At 38.5% G+C, this 21,255-nt stretch overlaps 1 protein-coding gene across 7 annotated transcripts in view; it reads left to right on the top strand.

Annotated features, from left to right (window-relative positions):
- Positions 1–4,848, top strand: part of LOC100014968 (adhesion G protein-coupled receptor F4) — a 48,978-nt gene extending 44,130 nt beyond the window's left edge. For all 7 annotated transcript variants that reach the window (XM_007484052.3, XM_007484051.3, XM_056818375.1 and 4 more), the window contains one exon: positions 4,217–4,848. The gene's annotated coding sequence lies outside the window, so the exon portion shown is untranslated. The remainder of the gene's footprint in view (positions 1–4,216) is intronic.
- The last annotated feature ends 16,407 nt before the right edge of the window (positions 4,849–21,255 follow it).

Raw genomic sequence — 21,255 nt, forward strand, 5'->3', positions numbered from 1 at the left:
CTCCATCCACTCCCCCCCCCCCCCATGTTGGAATGTTGTTGCTTTTATTACTTTCATTCTTTCAGGCTACAAGTTTGTGTCTTTCAATTCTTGGTGGTTATATTTTTGAGAGATGAGTTAGCACAAAATAGTTTTGTAGCAATAAATGAATGTCATGTTGAAAGTCAGTTTCTCTCTTGCTTGTTTTAGAGATACCCCCTCTTCCCATTAAATTTAATGAAATTAGCATTTCTTGAGCATCTGCTACTACTATTTGCTAGGTATTGTGTTAGAAGCTGGATATATGCAAAGACAAAAATCAAAATTGTCCTTCCTCTCCATAATATCAATTTACTGTTGTTGGAGGGTGGGATGGGGGCGGGACCAAGAGCACACAGATTAGTAAATACAAAATATATACAAGGTAAATACAAAGTTTCTGTGGGAAGAATCAGGAGAGCCCTTCTATAGAACATGGCCCTTGAGTTAAGCCTAGAATGGAGTCAATAATTGCAAAAGGCAGAAGTGAGGCAGTAGGGAAAGCATTCCAGGCATGAGGAAGATCCTTCATAAAGATATGATATAGAACATGGATCAGGGCTAAGTGGGGGAGACAGAGATTGAGTGGCATCAGAATGCCAAGGACTAGAATGTCATAGATAATTGGTTTATTTAGCAAATCCTAAAAGAGGGGGCAGAAAGGATGTAGACCCTAGGGACAGGCTCTGTGCACACATGTGCATGGGAAGAGATGGTAAAAAGTAGAATTTTAGGACTGTAAATCTAGAGTTGGAAGAAATATCAGAGCTCATCTACTCAATCCCCCTCATTTTACCAGTGAGGAAACTGAAGCCTAGGGAGGTTAAGAGACTTGTACAGCATTACATGGGATTTGAATCTCAGTTCTCTGACTCCAAAAAACACTTTTAGGATGAGGACAGGAAGTACCTGTAGTGGGGATGAAGGGAGAGGAAACTCCCCCAAATAAGAGAGAGGACTCTGAAAGGTCATTTAGGAGTAAGGAAGAATAATGGTTGCCACCTCCATCCAAGGGTGTGCTTGAGCCAGCTCAAATGGGGAGAGCTAATTGTTAAGTTTTTAGTGTGAGAATTCACACTCTGGAAATCAGCAAAATCTATGAAAAAGATTTATTGTTTTGCTGATTGTCCAGACTTCAGAATGCTATGGAGAAAATGTTAGTAATAAGGATGAAATTGAAACAGGTGCTAAGATTGCATTTTTTTTTAACCCCTGGAGAGCTGGTTAAATACCACCTTGGCAACACTGTCTTTTAGTAATGGTTCTCAGTTTTGGCTTTTGTGGCAAAACATCAGAGAGGAATGAACCTTTTCCCCTACAGAGATTCAGCAGAGCCCTCCATTCTAAAAATGTGGGACATCCCATCTCCTTACTTCTCTACCTCTCAAAACTGACCCAGTAACATAACTCAAAGGTGATATGTGTGATTAGTCAACAATAGGGTGGAGCCAAGGCAAAAGTTTCGGAGTAGGAAAAGTTTATCTTTCCTTCTTCCCTCCTCCACCCTTTCAGGCTTCTTCTTCCTAGGTGGCCGCCCTGGGTGTGTCCTCTGTTACCACACTTGATATGGTGCTCACCTGCTATCCCTCTAGGCTGCCAGCTGTCATAGTAGATAAAGACTTCAGGGCAGCAGGTATGGGTTAGGGTTCCTCATCAGGAGCTTCCTAGCTAGGTCATCCTGGGCAGAACATTTCACTTCTCTCTGACTGCTGTCTATCTGTAAATTGGGGAGAATTTACCCATGTACCCATTTACCTTAGAGGGTTGTGAGGATCAAATGTAAAGAGCTTTGCACACATCAAGGCGGCATGGAGATACTAGATACAATCCTCCATCAATCGAGGGTTCATGGGATCATGTTTCTCTCTATTGAAATTTACCCCCTCTCTACCTCATCCTTTAATCTAAACCTTTTTTTCAATTTTCCTGATATTCAATTAAGTAACTTAATAACCAAGGGATTCTTAACCTTTTTGTTTGTTGTCACAGACTCCTCTGGCAGTCTGCTCATCTTTTATCTCTGGGGTCTCCATTATTGTCTTTCTCAGAATAACGTTTGTTGCTTTCATCCAGGGGTATGGTAGAGCCAGCTCAAATGGAGAAAGTGGATTGTTCAAATTTCAGTGTGAGCATTTACATCTTGGAAATCAGCACAATGGACAAAATGTTTTGTTTTGTTGATTATGTAGACTTAAGCAAAATGAAGGACAAACTTAATTTCAGATAGAGATTAATAAAAAAAAATTTTTTTTTCCTCATCCAAGCTCATAAACCCCCTAACAGCTATCCATGGATTCCAGGTTAAGAACCTCTATAACAAACTAAATTGCATTTATAGGAGAGAGTCCTTCTATCACATCATAGTTATGTGCTGTACATTTTGGGTGGGCTTCTAGAGACTCTAGCTTGACCTTTGTTATCTAACTCAAAGGAACCAACTGTAATTGTGGAAATTTCAGATGGTCTTGGTAGAGAGGCTAGGTGCCATAATACCCAGGAGAAAGATACTTTTGAGTAGGCAGAGCTTGGAGTATTCCTGCTGATCACACTGAAGATGTAACTTCCAAATTTGCCTCCTCATAGAATATATTCTAGACATTAAAGAGTGAAAACATCTTTACTCAGAACTGCAGAGTAAAAGCTTATCTCCCCCAGTCATGTGCTTTACCTTCAAGCATTAGACCATTCTAAATGCAAGTTCCAGGGCTGCTGGTCCTCTGGCTAACTAACCTCCTGGTGTACAGAAAAGCACGTGCTAGATGGCACAGTGGTAGAGTGCCACACTTGGAGTCAGGAAGACCTGAGTTCAAATTCAGCATCAGTCACTGGCTGTATGACCCTGGACAAGTAACAACCCTGTTTGTCTGAGTTTTCTCATCTGTAAAATGAGCTAGAGAAGAAAATGGCAAACCATTCCACTTTGCCAAGAAATCCCCAAATGAAGTCATGAAGGGTTGGATTCAACTGAACAAGATTTTTATCTGGAAAGGATTTTGGAGGAATAGAAACTTTTTATTTGAGACATGAAGAAACCAAGGCCCAAAAGGGTTCAGTGATTTGCCTCTAGTCTGCCCTCCAAGCCTGGATAATCAAATAGCTCTTGTGAGGAATTAGAAAAGTAATAACATTGGCCTGGCCCATTTTTTAGTTTAGGACATGATTTATGACCATTTTTGGTTTGTGTTCAGGGCAGAGTAGATGATTCCCTACTAGGCATCATTTCAGGAAGGATGCCTGATCCCCCAGATACCTCCCCATCTTTTTGCTATTGCTTGAAATTCTTTCAATAGGAATCAAGTTCTTTCATTTCACAAGAGAGAGAAGACTGAAAATTAAAATATCCTAGGGAGATGTAATAGGATTGATTTAAAATATGAAAGCAACTTGATGGTACAGTAGATAGAGTATTGGATGTGGAGTCAGGAAAAAACTGAGTTCAAATCCAGTTTCAATCACTTACCACTTACATGATACTGGATAAGTCACTTAACCTTTGCTTATCTGCACAATGAGGATTATGTAGCACCTACTTTCCAGGTTCATTGGGAAGATAAGATAAGATAATATTTAAAAAAATTTTTCTACCTTAAAATAACATATAAATGCTATTATTGTTGTTGTAGTTGTTATAGTGTTATGGGAGCACAAGATTATTGTTATAGAACTGGAAAGGACTTTAGGACCAACTCTAATTTACAGAAAAGTAACCTGAGGCCCAGAGAAGTGTCCAGTCAATCAGTAAACACTTATTATTAAGCACCTACTATGCTAAGCTTTGGGGATATAAAAAAGAAGTAAAAGATAGTTCCTGCCCTCAAGGAGCTCACAGTCATGTGAAATGACTTGACCAAGATCACACAGATAGTAAGTGACTGAGCCAGGATAATTACCCTGTTAGTTCTCTGATGAAATATTCAGGACTCTTTCAATGTTATCCATAACTATTCTTCTATGTGAGTGATACCATATCCTATCCCCTTAACTGACTTTGGTAGGAATAAAGATAGAGAGATTTGGTAGGAATAAAGACAGAGAGAATACTAGGTATCTAAAAGGTTTTGGGGGTGGGAGGAGAAACTGAGGTTGGAGAATAAAAGAATAAATGCTTATGGCATTTTTTTTGCCCCAGGCTGGCTCTTTTCTTGACTGCCAAATAGTTTTTCTTACATATCAAATCTTGGCTTCTTATTACTTCTAGGTCTGCTTCCAGGGAAGAAATGTTTGGAAAGAAGGTTGAAGAGAAAATGGGGTTTATGACTTTCCTTCCAATCCTTCTTTCTCCACTGAATGGAAACCAGGACCAATCATGAGGGATAAGACAGGAAGATGTCTGACTAAAGGACTTTTTGCAGAGCCTATGACTGATCTATGTCATTCTGAAGCCTGTTTGGACTTTGTAGAGACTATGAGTTTGCCTGAAAGTTGCTGTGCTCCCCTTAGGGGAGGAGGAATCCTCTTGGTTTGGCTTTTCTTGCCAGTTTGATGTTTGGCTTGAGGAAATAGTGCTTTCCTCCCCATGCATGAATCCTGAACTCCCCTCAGGTGAATAGGACCAGTTGAGGAATATAGAATCTACTTTGGGGAAAATGAGTCTAAGGTGATTTCTGACAAGGAAGATACCCCTAGTTTTGTCAATTCTTGATCCTTTGAAGAAGGCACTCTTGGGATCTTATTTTCCTCACTTCTGAAATGGGGTAAATAATATGAGAAGGTGCTTACATGGGCATATGTATCTATGTGCATCCATATAAATCAGTGTATAAAGTGTGTATAAAAGATGCCATTGTTGTTTGTTCTATATTAAGAATAAAGAAGTCTCCCTTTCTTGAATATATGCGTATTTCACTTTCATTAGATTCTGGACCAGCTTTTTAATCCAGATGGATCTATATAATGTAAGCTGATTGAAAGCAGGGTCTTTTATCTCTGACTTTTTGTGTATCAAAAAGTAACAGAGCTCCTGGCACAAAGAAGATGTTTAACAAATGTTTGATGATTGATTGGTTCCAGTGGCAGATGCTTACTGGCCAAAGTTTTCTAAGATATTTTTTGTGAACACTAGTTCATTCAATGAGTACTTAACAAATCCCTGCTACTTGTGAGTCCCTGTGTTAGACTCAGGGCTACAAAGACAACCTAAAACACAGTCTTGTTCAAAGGGGCTTACCTTGTTCTGCGGTAAACAACCCTTTCATAGATAAGTGATAAGACAAGATAATTTGAGGAGGGAGGGAATTACTAACAGCCAGGGCATTTCTTATTTCCTGTAAGAGGTAGCACCTGAGTTGGACCTTGAAAGAAGCTGAAGAAGCTGAAGATCATAGGACTCAGAGGTAAGGAAGGAGGGGATTGTATTCCAGGCATGGGGGTCCACTTGTACAAAGGTATGGATGTAGGAAATATTTGCTGTCATTGAAAACTAATGTAGTTTTGGTTAAAAATAGAAAAGATGAGGCAAAGAAAATGAGAGATGAGGCAGAGAAGATGAAAGATGACCTCCAAAGAAAATCAGACCAGAAGGAGAAGGATGACCAAAAAGCCAGGGAAGAAATCCAGTCTTTAATATCCAGAATCAACAACTAGATGCAAGTGACTTCACAAGGCAGCAGGACACTGTAAAACAAAACCAAAAGAATGAAAAAATTGAGGAAAATATGAAGCACCTCATTCACAAAACAGAAGATTTAGAAAATTGTTCCATGAGAGACAACTTAAGAACCATTGGTCTACCAGAAGACCATGACAAAAGAAAAAGCCTGGACACCATACTACAGGAAATTATTTAAGAAAACTGCTCTGATATTCTAGAATAAAAGGGAAAAGTGGAGATTGAAAGAATCCACAGATCACCTCCTGTATTTAATCCTCAACTGACAACACCTAGGAATGTTATAGCCAAATTAAAGAACTATCAGAAAAAGGAAAAAATATTACAAGCTGCTAAGAAGAAGTCATTCAGATACCATGGAACCACAGTGAGGATAACACAGGATCTGGCTGCATCTATACTGAAGGATCAAAACCCATGGAATATGACATTCCAGAAAGCAAGAGAACTAGGTCTACAACCAAAAATCAATCACCCAGAAAGACTGACCATATTCTTATAGGGGAAAGTATAGACATTTAACAAAATAGAAGAATTTCAAGTATTTATAAAGAAAAGAACAGACCTGAACAGAAAATTTGATGCCCAAGCATAGAACTCAAGAGAATCATCAAAAGGTAATTAAGAAAGATGGAAACCCCCCCTTTTTTAAGAGACCCAATAAGTTAAAATATGTATCCCTATAAGAAAAGAGGTCATTGGTAACTCTTTTTTTTTTTTAAATATATTTTATTTGATCATTTCCAAGCATTATTCGTTAAAGACATAGATCATTTTCTTTTCCTCCCCCCCACCCCCCATAGCCGACGCGTAAGTCCACTGGGCATTAGATGTTTTCTTGATTTGAACCCATTGCTTTGTTGATAGTATTTGCATTAGAGTGTTCATTTAAAGTCTATCCTCTGTCATGTCCCCTCAACCTCTGTATTCAGGCAGTTGCTTTTTCTCGGTGTTTCCACTCCCATAGTTTATCCTTTGCTTATGAATGGTGTTTTTTTTTCTCCTGGATCCCTGAAAGTTGTTCATGGACATTACACCGCTCCTAATGGAGAAGTCCATTACGTTCGATGATACCACAGTGTATTAGTCTCTGTGTACAATGTTCTCCTGGTTCTGCTCCTCTCGCTCTGCATCACTTCCTGGAGGTTGTTCCAGTCTCCATGGAACTTCTCCACTTTATTATTCCTTTGAGCACAATAGTATTCCATCACCAACATATACCACAGTTTGTTCAGCCATTCCCCAATTGATGGGCATCCCCTCGTTTTCCAGTTTTGGGCCACCACAAAGAGCGCAGCTATGAATATTTTTGTACAAGTCTTTGTGTCCATTATCTCTTTGGGGTACAGACCCAGCAGTGCTATGGCTGGGTCAAAGGGTAGATATTCTTTTGTCGCCCTTTGGGCATAGTTCCAAATTGCCCTCCAGAATGGTTGGATCAGTTCACAACTCCACCAGCAATGAATTAATGTCCCTACTTTGCCACATCCCCTCCAGCATTCATTACTTTCCTTTGCTGTTATGTTAGCCAATCTGCTAGGTGTGAGGTGATACCTCAGAGTTGTTTTGATTTGCATCTCTCTGATTATAAGAGATGTAGAACACTTCTTCATGTGCTTGTTAATAGTTTTGATTTCTTTATCTGAGAACTGCCTATCCATTTCCCTTGCCCATTTATCAATTGGAGAATGGCTTGATTTTTTGTACAATTGATTTAGCTCATTATAAATATGAGTAATTAAACCTTTGTCAGAGGTTTCTATGAAGATTTTTTCCCAATTTGTTGTTTCCCTTCTGATTTTAGTTATATTGGTTTTGTTTGTACAAAAGCTTTTTAGTTTGATGTAGTCAAAATTATTTATTTTACATTTTGTGATTCTTTCTATATCTTGCTTGGTTTTAAAGCCTTTCCCCTCCCAAAGGTCTGACATGTATACTATTCTGTGTTTACCCAATTTACTTATGGTTTCCTTCTTTATGTTTAAGTCACTCACCCATTTTGAATTTATCTTGGTGTAGGGTGTGAGGTGTTGATCTATTCCTAGTCTCTCCCACACTGTCTTCCAATTTTCCCAGCAGTTTTTATCGAATAGTGGATTTTTGTCCCAAAAGCTGGGATCTTTGGGTTTATCGTATACTGTCTTGCTGAGGTCGTTTTCCCCCAGTCTATTCCACTGATCTTCCTTTCTGTTTCTTAGCCAGTACCAAATTGTTTTGATGACTGCTGCTTTGTAATATAGTTTGAGGTCTGGGACTGCAAGGCCCCCATCATATGTGTTTTTTTTCATTATTTCCCTGGATATCCTTGATCTTTTGTTCTTCCAAATGAACTTTGTTATGGTTTTTTCTAAATCAGTGAAGAAGTATTTTGGTAGTTCAATGGGTATGGCACTAAATAGATAAATAAGTTTGGGTAGGATGGTCATTTTTATTATATTGGCTCGTCCTATCCATGAGCAGTTAATGTTTTTCCAATTGTTCAAGTCTAGTTTTAGTTGTGTGGCGAGTGTTTTGTAGTTGTGTTCATATAGTTCCTGTGTTTGTCTTGGGAGATAGATTCCTAGGTATTTTATTTTGTCTAAGGTGATTTTGAATGGGATTTCTCTTTCTAGTTCTTGCTGCTGAGCTGTGTTGGAGATATATAGAAAAGCTGATGATTTATGTGGGTTTATTTTGTATCCTGCAACTTTGCTAAAGTTGTTGATTATTTCAATTAGCTTTTTGGTTGAATCTCTAGGATTCTTTAAGTAGACCATCATGTCATCCGCAAAGAGTGATAACTTGGTCTCCTCCTTGCCTATTCTGATGCCTTCAATTTCTTTATCTTCTCTAATTGCTACTGCTAGTGTTTCTAGTACAATGTCAAATAGTAGAGGTGATAATGGGCATCCTTGTTTCACTCCTGATCTTATTGGGAATGCATCTAGTTTATCCCCATTGCAGATGATATTAGCTGTTGGTTTTAGATATATACTGTTTATTATTTTTAGGAATGACCCTTCTATTCCTATGCTTTCTAGTGTTTTTAATAGGAATGGGTGTTGTATTTTATCAAAGGCTTTTTCTGCATCTATTGAGATAATCATGTGGTTCTTGCTAGTTTGCTTGTTGATGTGGTCAATTATGTGGATGGTTTTCCTAATGTTGAACCAGCCCTGCATCCCTGGTATGAATCCTACTTGATCATGGTGAATGATCCTTCTGATCACTTGCTGGAGTCTTTTTGCTAGTATCCTATTTAAAATTTTTGCATCTATATTCATTAGGGAGATTGGTCTATAGTTTTCTTTCTCTGTTTTTGACCTGCCTGGTTTTGGAATCAGTACCATGTTTGTGTCGTAAAAGGAGTTTGGTAGAACTCCCTCTTTGCTTATTATGTCAAATAGTTTGTATAGTATTGGGATTAACTGTTCTCTGAATGTTTGATAGAATTCACAGGTGAATCCATCAGGCCCTGGGGATTTTTTCTTAGGAAGTTCTTTGATGGCTTGATGGATTTCAATTTCTGATATGGGATTATTTAAGAATTCTATTTCCTCTTCTGTTAGTCTAGGCAGTTTGTATTTTTGTATATATTCATCCATTTCTCCTAAATTGGTGTATTTATTGCCATATAATTGGGCAAAGTAATTTCTAATGATTGCCTTAATTTCCTCCTCATTGGAGGTGCTGTCCCCCTTTTCATCTTTAATGCTGTGAATTTGCTTTTCTTCCTTCCTTTTTTTAATTAGATTGACCAGTACTTTGTCTATTTTGTTTGTTTTTTCAAAGTACCAGCTTCTTGTCTTATTTATTAAATCAATAGTTCTATCACTTTCGATTTTATTAATTTCTCCCTTAATTTTTAGGATTTCTAATTTGGTTTTCTGCTGGGGGTTTTTAATTTGATCGCTTTCGAGTTTTTTCAATTGCATTTCCAATTGATTGATCTCTGCTCTCCCTTGTTTGTTAATATGAGCTTTCAGGGATATGAATTTGCCTCTGATTACCGCTTTGGCTGCATCCCAAAAGGTTTGAAAGGATGTTTCGCCATTGTCATTTTCCTTGATGAAATTATTAATTGTTTCTATGATTTCTTCTTTAGCTAAACGGTTTTGGAGTATCATATTGTTTAATTTCCAATTGGTTTTAGATTTGGTTTTCCATGTACCATTACTAATCATTATTTTTATTGCCTTGTGATCTGAGAAGGCTGCATTCATTATTTCTGCTTTTTTGCATTTGTGTGCTATGTTTCTGTGACCTAATGTGTGGTCAATTTTTGTGAATGTGCCATGTGGTGCTGAGAAGAAGGTGTATTCCTTTTTATCCCTATTTATTTTTCTCCATATGTCTATTAATTCTAATTTTTCTAAGATTTCATTCACTTCTTTTACCTCTTTCTTATTTATTTTTTGATTTGATTTATCTAAATTTGATAATGGTTGGTTTAAGTCTCCCACTAGTATGGTTTTATTGTCTATTTCTTCCTTCAATTCTCCTAGTTTCTCCATTAGAAATTTGGGTGCTATATTATTTGGTGCATACATGTTGATTAATGATATTTCCTCATTGTCTAGAGTCCCTTTTAACAAAATATAATTACCTTCCCTATCCCTTTTGATCAGGTCTATTTTTGCATTGGCTTTATCAGATATCATGATTACCACTCCTGCCTTCTTTCTATCAGTTGAGGCCCAGAAGGTCTTACTCCATCCTTTAATTCTGACCTTGTGGGTGTCAACCCACCTCATGTGTGTTTCTTGAAGACAACATATGGTAGGGTTTTGGATTCTAATCCATTCTGCTATTCGTCTACGTTTTATGGGTGAGTTCATCCCATTCACGTTCAAAGTTATGATTGTCACTTGTGGACTCCCTGGCATTTTGATTGCCTTCCCTAGTTCTAACCTTTTCTTCTTCGGCTCTACCTTTTAGTCCAGTGATTTACTTTGAATCAGTCCCCCTTGTCCCCTCCCTTGATGTTTCCCTTTTTAGTCCCTCCCTTTTTGTTCCCTCCCCCTCCCCCCCTTGGTTTTCCCTTCTCCTTACCCTTGTTGGGTAAGATAGAATTCAAGATCCCAATGGATCTGGATGTTTTTCCCTCTCAGAATTGATTTCCCTGAGATTGAGGTTTAAGTAAACCCCCCCCCCTCTCTTCCTCTCCTTCTTATAGGAGTTTTCTTCCCCTCCCCTTCCCCTGTGAATCTTTGTGTGAGAACCATTATTCTATTTGGTCTTTCTTTACCCCCTATTTATACATTACATTTTCCCCACATATTAGTATACATAGGTTGATATAAATGTAGTCCTTATAGAAGAGAGTTTGAGTAAAAGAAGATAACATTTTCCCCCTTTCCTTAATATTTACCTTTTCAGGTATTCCTTGCTCTTTGATTTTCGGTATCAAACTTTCCACAGAGCTCTGGTCTTTTCTTTGCAAAAAGTTGGAAGTCTCCTATTTTGTTGAATGCCCATACTTTCCCTTGGAAGTATATAGTCAGTTTTGCTGGGTAGCTGATTCTTGGTTGGAGACCCAGCTCTCTTGCCTTTCTGAAGATCATGTTCCATGCCTTACAATCATTCAGAGTAGAACTTGCAAGGTCTTGTGTGACCCTGATTGGCATTCCTTTATATCTAAATTGTCTTTTTCTGGCTTCCTGTAGGATTTTTTCTTTTGTTTGATAGCTTTGGAATTTGGCAATTACATTCCTGGGAGTTGTCTTTTGGGGGTTTAGTGTAGAAGGTGTTCTGTGAGCTCTGTCAGTGGATGTATTGCCCCCTTGTTCTAGAATCTCTGGGCAATTTTCTTTGATTATATCTTGTATCACCATGTCCAGTTTGGTGTTTATTTCTGGCTTTTCTGGGAGTCCAATTATTCTTAAATTTTCTCTTCTCCCCCTGTTTTCCAGATCTATCACCTTGTCGGTGAGATATTTTATGTTCTCTTCTAATTTCTTGGTGTTTTGGCTTTGCTTTATTAGTTCTTGCTTTAAAGCCTGGTTTTCTTTTACAGTTTGGTCAAACTGGTTTTGTAGATGCGTGAATTTCTTTTGCATCATTTCCCACTTTTCCTCCCAGAGGGCTTCCATCTTTTTGGTCCTTTCTGATTCAAATTCTTCATGGGTTTGTGGAGAGTTTCTATTTCCTTTGGAAGATTTTGGAGAATTTTCTTGTATATCTTCTTCTATCTGCTCTGTATTTTGTATTTTGGCTCCATAGAATGTGTCCAGAGTCGCCCCTTTCTTCTTATTTTTCTTGGTATTTTGGGGCTTCTGTGCTTCTGTGGAGTTTGTCATCTCTGAACGTGGAGGATTGGCTTTTCTTGTCTTTGTCTGGTGATCAGAGGCTTTAGTCCTGGGCAGATGTTGGTTCTATGAGCGTTCCCTGGGTTAAACTGAATATGCCTCACTGGAACTGGAATGGAAGGGTCGGACCACGAGGCCACACTCTCCCCCTGGCTCGATTTCCGGAAGTTGCCTTCAGAATCCCTGGCCGTGAGGCTGTTTCGTCGGCCTGCGGGGGGATGGGCTGCCGCTTCCCCAAGCTCCGAGAGCACAGACTTTCACTGAGACTTGGATAGCAGGATCCAGCCCGTGAGGCTGTCTTGCCCGCCCTGAGGGTTGCTGTTGTTTTGACCAGCTCTCTGCAGCGGAGGCCCCAGGCAGTAACTTTCACCCTGACCGACCAGCTCTTTGCAGCGGAGGCCCCAGGCAGTAACTTTCACCCGGACCGACAGGCTCTCTGCAGCGGAAGCCCCAGGCAGTAACTTTCACCCGGACTGGGACTTGGGTAGAAGACCCTGAGGGTTGTTGTTCCTCAGACCCTGCTCTCTGAGCCCGGCGCGGCTGCCGCTTCCGGGAGCCTTGGACTCTGCGCTCCTACCCCTGAGGTCCGAGGGATCTCGGGTTCTGGCTTTTAAGGGGAGCCGTACCTTTTGAACCGGGTCCAGGTCCAGGAGGAGGGTTCCCAGGGTCTGTGCTGTTGATCGTTTTGAATTTCGGCGCCTTAGGAGCTTCTAGTTTGAGATCGGTCGGGAAGGGTTTTCCGGAGATCTGAACTTCAGCTTTCTCTAAGCCGCCATCTTAACCGGAAGTCTCCGGTCATTGGTAACTCTTAAAAAATGTTATTATCACCTGGGCAGCTAGAAGAATTACACTTAGAGGGAACAGTGACAAATTGTATAGGATGAAATGCCAAGAAATAAATATGTATATAGATATATGTATGCATAAATGCATATATACATATATATACAACTAGAGCTAAAAAAAAGAGGTTAATACTAAAAGAAATGGGCAAAGAAACAAAATGGGGTAAGTTTATATGTCACAAAGAAGCTCATGGTGGGAAGGGGGAGAACATCAATACACTTGAAGGGTAAAGAGGTTGGAGATAGGAAAGACTCAACTCTTACGTATCCATCTTCCCTTCTTATTCCCCTCTTATTTTCTTTACAGTCTTTTTAAACTATCCCCCAACCTCTCCCTCTCTTGTACTAATTCCCTCCCCACCAATCAGTTTGTTACCCTTCTACTTCCCTATAGTGTGCAAATCAATTCTCTGCCCCAATGGATTAGATTGTTCTTCCCTCTTTGGGTCAATTTCAATGAACATAAGAGTTGAGTATTTCCTATCTCAAGGAAAGTAGAAGGGAAGTAGAGGGGAAGTTCTCAGGGAAGTAGAAGGGTAACAAATGGATTGGTGGGGAGGGAAGCAGTATAAGGGAGGGAGAGGGTAGGGGAGTAGTATAAAAGGACTGTAAGGAAAATAAGAGGGGAATAAGAAGGGAGGGGGTGTAGAAAGGAAAGTAAAATAAGGGTGAGAATTAGGGGGACTGATTAAAAACAAACATTGGTGTAGAAGGAAATAGTGAAAGAAGAAAAGACAGGACTAGGAGTAGAAATCAAAATGCTGGGAAATACACAGCTGGTAATCATAACTCTGAATGTGAATGGAATGAACTCACCCATAAAACGCAAGTGAATAGCAGAGTGGATTAGAAACCAAAACTCTACCATATGCTGTCTGCAAGAAACACACATGAGGAAGGTAGATACGCATAGGGTGAAAGTAAGAGGATGGAGCCAAATCTATTGAGAATCAACTGATAAAAAGAAGGCAGGAGTCACAATCATGATATCTGACAAAGCCAAAATAAAAATAGATCTAGTTAAAAGAGATAGGGAAGGTATTTACATCCTGATAAAAGGCAGTATAGACAATGAGGAAACATCAGTACTCAAGATGTATGCACCAAATGGTATAGCATCCAAATTTCTAAAGGAGAAACTAGTGGAGCTCAAGGATGCAATAGATAGAAAAAGGTTTTCTCAAGGTCATACAGCATCTAGGATTTGTGTTCCCTTGACTAGTGATCTTTCCCATTGATTTCTATTCCTTTGAAATTCTGCCTCTGAACTGTGGAGTCCCTATTTAATTTTAAAAAAGACATTAACTAAATGTCTTCTCTGTGCTAGGCACTATTCTGGAATCTGGGGATATAAGGGCAAAAATTATATGTTCCTTGCCTTCAAAAGTCTTGCCTTCTACTGGAGAGAACTGACATGGAATGGGGTAGATAGAGATCCAGGACCAGAGATAGGAAGTCCTGACCACAGACACTTCTTAGTTGTGTGACCCTGGGTAAGTCACTTAACCCACCCCATGCCTAGCTCTTACCATTCTTCTGCCTTGGAACCAATAAACAGTATTGATTCTAAGACAGAAGGTAAATGATAAAAAAAATATAAAAAGAAACAACATCTCTAGGGTACAGTGAAAAGAATACTGGATTTGGAGTTAGTGGAAGATCTAGGTTTGAATTGTCTGCCTTCTATTTACTACCTATGAGACCTTGAACAAATCATTTAACCTTTCTGAGGCTGAAGACCTGTCAGTAAAATGAGGTTGGATTAGATGGCCTCTGAGGTCTTTTTCAGCTGTAAACCTATGGCCTGATGTATAGAAATAATACATCTAAAGTATCCACTAGGATAATATTTGTAAAGAGTTTAGTATAGTGTCTGACACATAGTAGGTACTATTATTATAATTATCATATATTTATGTGTATGCATAGTAAATGCCTAATAAATAAAAAAGGATCCATTGCAGAAGGAAATGGCACACCACTCCAGTATCCTTGCCAAGAAAATCCCATGCATGTATAATACTAGTAAGATGGGGTCACAAAGAGTCAGATACCACTGAATGACTGAATGAAAACCACCACCACAACATATACAGTGTAAGCTTGGGATGCTACATTTTGTATGTAGAGGACTAATTATTGAAGTGGGGTTTCAGCAGAAGCAGAATGTGGAACTTCAGCTGAAGGAGCTTGGTTTTTCCCATAGTGGGAGGAAAAAATATTTCAATAGGAACAAGGGACAGATATGCTTTCATCCTCATGCTGTTTCCTCTGAGAACCTGCCCCCCAATCAATCAACAAGCATGCATTGTGTGTCTACTATGTTCCAAGCACTCTTAACCACACTTGTTGTCTTAGAATCCAGATGCTGTGTTCCCACTATAACCTTCCAAAGGTCTTTAAGAGAGACTCATCCCTTCCTTACAGATGTCTGGGAGGTAACAGCTGGTCATTGTTTTCCCCACTCATTCCTTTGAAAGGTGTGGTGGAAAGCTTGAGTTAGTCCAAAGAAGGAGTAGTTTTGTGGTAGGACTTGTCTTCCCAGCCCAGGTCCTCAAGATGCAGCCATCTGCCCAGGGAGGGGAGAATCATTTGCCAAGGAGTGAGGAAATCCCTGGCAATGTAGTCAATACAAGAGAATTGAATGATCAAGGAACAAGCATTTATGAAGTGCCTACTATTTGTCAGACTCTGGAGTAGGCAAAGCATAGTACCAATACAAAGAAAAAAGTCAAACATTTCTTGTCCTCAAGGATATATAAATGGGTGTTGTATATTGAAAATATAAACAAGATAAATCTCAGGGGGATTTTTTTTTTTTGAGGGAGGAAAGGTATTAGCTCCTGGGGAGTGGGGTGATCAGGAAAGGTCTCATATAAAAGATAGTGCTTGGGCTGAGTTTTGAAGGAAGCTACACATTCCAAGTGTCAGAGAGAAGATTGGGGTGTATTCCAGACATGGGAGTTAGATGATACAGAGGTACGGAGATGGGAGATAAAGGGAAAAATCATTGCTCAAGGAGAAAACCAAGCCCTTTCTCATCCTGACTTTTAGAATAGTTGCAATTAGCATGTTCAACTTTGTCCAACTCCTTGTGACCCCATTTGGGGTTTTCCTGGTAAAGATACTGGAGTGGTTTATCATTTCTTTCTCTAATTCATTTTATAGATGAGGAACTGAGGCAAGTGGGATTAAATGACTTGCCCAGGATCACATATCTATTAAATATCTGAGGTCAGATTTGAACTTAGAAAGATGAGTCTCCCTAATTTTGGGACTGGGGCTGTTTCTTATTTTTTTTAAGTTTTATTTATTTATTTATTTATTCATTCATTCATTCATTCATTTATTCATTCATTCATTCATTCATTCATTCATTCATTCATTCATTTATTCATTAATTCATTAATTCATCCATTCATTTATTTATTTACTTATCCATTTATTCATTCATTCATTTATTTATTCATTCATTCAATTATTTATTTATTCATTCATTCATTCATTTATTTATTTATTTATACATACCCTTACCTTCTGCCTTGGAGCCAATACTGTGTATTGGCTCCAAGGCAGAAGGGTGGTAAGGGCTAGGCAATGGGGGTCAAATGACTTGCCCAGGGTCACACAGCTAGGAAGTGGCTGAGGCCAGATTTGAACCTAGGACCTCCCATCTCTGGGCCTGGCTCTCAGTCCACTGAGCTACCCAGCTGCCCCCTGGGGCTCTTTCTACTGTATTATTTACCATGAAAGAATTGTAATGACTTACTCCCAGGTGGTCTTAGCCAAGGTTCTTCAATAATAACAACAATAATAATATATATATTTTTTAAACCCTTACCTTCCGTCTTGGAGTCAATACTGTGTATTGGCTCCAAGGCAGAAGAGTGGTAAGGGCTAGGAAATGGGGGTCAAGTGACTTGCCCAGGGTCACACAGCTAGGAAGTGGGTGAGGCCAGATTTGAACCTAGGACCTCCCGTCTTTAGGCCTGGCTCTCAATCCACTGAGCTACCCAGCTGCCCCCAACAATAATAATATTTATATAGTTTTTATTATGTGCCAGGTACTATGTTAAGTGATTCATAGTTATTAACTCATTTGATCCTCAAAAAAACTGAGAGGTAGATGCTATTACAATTCTCTATTTTACAGAAAAGAAAATAGAGATAAAATGCCTTTTCCAGGGTCACACAGCTGGTAATATGTTAGGTCAGATTTTAATTTGGGGCCTCCACTTCAGACCCAGTGCTGCATAGACCCACTGTACCACTTAGCTGCCAAACTCAAATAAACCAAACGATGATAGAAGAAACTATGACTGTTAGGACACAGAGAGGATACATAAGGCAGTGTTTTGTAATGAAAGATTTTTTTTTTATAGCATTTCTATTTTCAGGAATATTGGAGCAGAAATCTCAAAAGTGAGGTCTTAGTCCTACTCCTCCCAACTGTCGAGGACACTCAAAGCAAACCACTTCATTCTTCCATGTCCCTGTTTCTCTTTCTAAAAAATGAATTTAATATTGACCCTTTCTTTTCCCATAGGTATCATAGTAGGGCCAATGAGATGATTCCTGTGAAAGTGGCTTGAGATCTTTAAAAAAAAAAAGACATTATATAGAAATATCATTGTTATAATCATTGTCACCACCACCACCACCATCACCACCACCACCACCATCATCATCGTCATTATCGTCGACGTCTTCATTATCTTCTTGTTAAAACCCATTAAGCAGCATGGCAGAATGGACTAATGTCATCCTCAGAGTTAGGAAGACAAGTTCAAGTCCCATCTCTAACACATAATTGCTGTGTGATCCTGACCAATTTGCTTAATCTCTCAATCCTCTAGGAAACTCTAAGACAACAGGTTTCAGAAGAAGGCACCGATGGACATTAGAAGAGGGGTCAAAGGATAGCAGATTTAGAGCTGGATAAGACCAAGGAGAACAAGTTCAATCCATTCATTTTACAGATGAGGAAACTGAGACTGAGAGAATTTAAATAACTTCCCCAGCAAGTGACTGAGGTGGGAATTGAACTTGGGTCTTCCTGATTCCAAGTCCAGTGTTCTGTCTGCTGCAGCATTGTCTCAACTTGCACCGTTCCATGTACCAGGGAAATCATAGGTCCATTCTATATCCTCTTAGACATTTCGTAGGCTTTGTCTGAGCAAATCACATACCCCTTTCCAGCCTTAGTGTTCTTATGGAGTCAAGGAGATGAGTATCTCATATCTGCCTTAGGGCTTGTTTTGTTTTTTTTTTAACATAAAATACAACATTATGTTTAAAGGGCTTTGCAGACCTTAAAGTTTAAATAAATGTGAGTTATGAGCTAGGAATACAAAATAAGATAATGTTTATTGTTTGAGTGACCTATGGTAATGTGCAGATTAATATGTTGACTTATTCAGGACAGCTTACAACTTTTAACAACATTAGAAATATTTAACTTGCAATATGTCTTAATTTCACCGAAATCACTTATTTTATGTGATTTGGCATAGAGTTCAAAAGATTTTGATACACATTCCTTAATTCATAATGAAGCCACACTAGAATCACATTCAGTATTAAGCATAACTTTGATAAACAGTTCACTTCCCCAAATCTAGCCAGGATTATAACTCATCACTTTTCAGTGGGGTTTAAATTAGGTAAATTCTAAGGACATTGAAGCATGTTTAATCTCCATAGCTTTGATAGATTTAAAAAAAATATTTGTTTGTTACATTAAACTACCCAGTTAACTCTCTCTATCCCTACTCTCCCCCATTAAAGAAGGCGTTGCTTGACAAATATACATATATGTATAAAGTATGTCTTATTGGTTTCTATTTATCAGTTCTTTCTTTGGAGGTGGATATATATATATACAAGATGTACTTCAAACAATATTTCTGTTGCTGTATAGAATTTTCTCAGTTCTGCTCATTTTATTCTTCATAATTTCATGTAGGGTCTTTCCATGTTTTTCCAAAATTAATTTGCTTGTCATTTCTTATGGCAGAGTAGTATTCCTTCACAATTATATGCCACAACTTAGCCATTTCCCAATTTATGTGCCTCCCTTTCATTCCCAGTTCTTTGCCACTACAATATTTTAGTGGTGCTTTTAGAACTCAGAGGTTCTTTTTCTTTTTTTCTTGATCCCCTTAAGCCTAACTTTTTCTCATAAGTGGCACCATACAAGGTCATTTTGCAGTATTCTGTGTCCATTTGGAAATTACATAATTCTGGAATAATCTTTATTTTTTTTTTTACTCTTACCTTCCATCTTTGAATCAAAAGAAGTACCAAATCCAAGGCAGAAAAGCAGCAAGGGTTATGCTAGAGGTTAAGTGATTTGCCCAAGGTCACACAGCCAGGAAGTGACAGAGACCAGATTTTAATCTAGGACTTCCCTTCTCTCAGCCTGGCTTTCTATTCGTATTAATTCTTGATTTAATAGTATATTAATGGATGTAAGACCTTTAAGTCCACTGGAAGTAAAAAAAATCCTCCAAGGCATTTTTTGGGGTGAATAGTTTACAGTTTGATAAAGATGCCCAGATCTCATTGCCTTACTTAAACTTTTGACAGTGGTTTTAATATAGCTATGAATGGAAAAGTGAGTTTCACTGGCAAAAATTACCTTTTCCAAAAAATTACCGACTCTAAGTTTTTGTATTGTCTTGGCCATGATGAGAGCATTTTTTCTTCAATGCAACAGTTAATAGTTAGAGTCTTCACACTGGTCCTTCAGTTCCCAGAGGCCTCTGGTAACATTGTACAGAAATCAATAAAAATCATTGCAGATGTCAGATGCCTTTGAAGGAAGAGCCTTGCCTGTTTCTGAAGATTAATTAGGCTGTTTTGCAGCAATTACTTGTAAGCTCTTGGAGCTGTTTTTTTTTTCTTTTTTTGATGCTTCATTATGACTGATGCAGTTTCATTGTGGACTTGAACAATCTCTGAAATTCTGATTTTCTTACACTAGCATCCACTGCAATATCTCTAACAGTCATTGAACTGTGCTCTTTAAAAGTTATATCATTCACAAATTTTCTTGAGTAATATACAGATAAAGAGCTAACCTTTTGACCCATAATGACTGTATGACCTTGGAAAAGTCATTTGCTTTTTTACTGTCTACATTACATCTATATTATCCTGGACAAGTCCTATAACTTCCCAGTGCCCCATGCAACAATATCTCATCATTATCATCATCATTAATTAATTACTGACAATAGGGATTGCAACCAAGAGAAAACATAGGAAGGGAGCATGTTATTTTGGTGGAGATAAACACTGAAATGGGTTTGAAAGGTGGTTCTGGAAGGGCAGCTGGGTGGCTCAGTGGATTGAGAACCAGACCTAGAGATGGGAGGTCCTGGGTTCAAATCTGACCTCAGACACTTCCTAGCTGTGTGGCCCTGGGCAAGTCACTTAGTTTAGCCCTTACTGCTCTTCTATCTTAGAACCAATACATAATATTGATTCTAAGTTGAAGGTAAGGATTTAAAAGAAAAAAGGAAAGGTGGTTCTGCTAATTACTGTCTGTTTGAACTTGGGTATCTGAAAATAAACTATTTGAAATATATGAAATATATTGTAGAGCTATAGCCAACTCTAAGTAGGTTTGAGAACCAACTGTTATGTTTTCATTATGTGCATTTATACCTCAGAAATAGGCAACACTGCAAATAGGGCTTTATTTATTATTTTGTTGCTTGTTTATATTTAAAGTGTTAATATTCCAGCTATGCTAATATTTCCTTTTTAATGAAAAAAAGCAATTTATTTTTATCATTTGATACCCATTTCCATATTATTCATTTTTTTGGTAATAGAGTAATCTTTTAAAACCAAAACCCCAAATCATATACCCATACAAACAAGTTATAAATCATATGCTTTTCCTCTGTGTTTCTGCTGAACAGTTCTTTTTCTAGATGTGGATAGCATTTTTTCCCAAGTTCCTCTGGATTGTCCTGGATCATTGCATTGCTATTAGTAGCAGAGTTTATTACATTTGATTATTCTGTTTCTCTTTCTGTATACAATGTTCTTCTGGTTCTGCTCATTTTGCTCTGCATCAGTTCATGGAGGTCTTTTCAGTTCTTATAGAAATCAAACAGTTTATTGTCCCTTATGGCACAATAGTATCCCCTCACCATCAGATACCACAACTTGTTCAGTCATTCCCCAATGGAGGGACACCCCTTCATTTTTCCGATTTTTTGCCACCACAGAGAGTGTGGTTAATGAATATTTTTGTACTATGCTTTTTTATTATCTCTTTGGGGTACAAACCTAGTAGTGGTATAGTTGGATCAAAGGACATGCATTCTTTTTTTTTTTTTTAAACCCATACCATCTGTCTTGGAGTCAATACTGTGTATTGGCTCCAAGGCAGAGGAGTGGTAAGGGCTAGGCAATGGGGGTCAAGTGACTTGCCCAGGGTCACACAGCTAGGAAGTTTCTGAGGCCAGATTTGAACCTAGGA

This window comes from Monodelphis domestica, chromosome 2 (genome assembly GCF_027887165.1).
Source record: "Monodelphis domestica isolate mMonDom1 chromosome 2, mMonDom1.pri, whole genome shotgun sequence".
NCBI classification, from domain to species: domain Eukaryota; kingdom Metazoa; phylum Chordata; class Mammalia; order Didelphimorphia; family Didelphidae; genus Monodelphis; species Monodelphis domestica.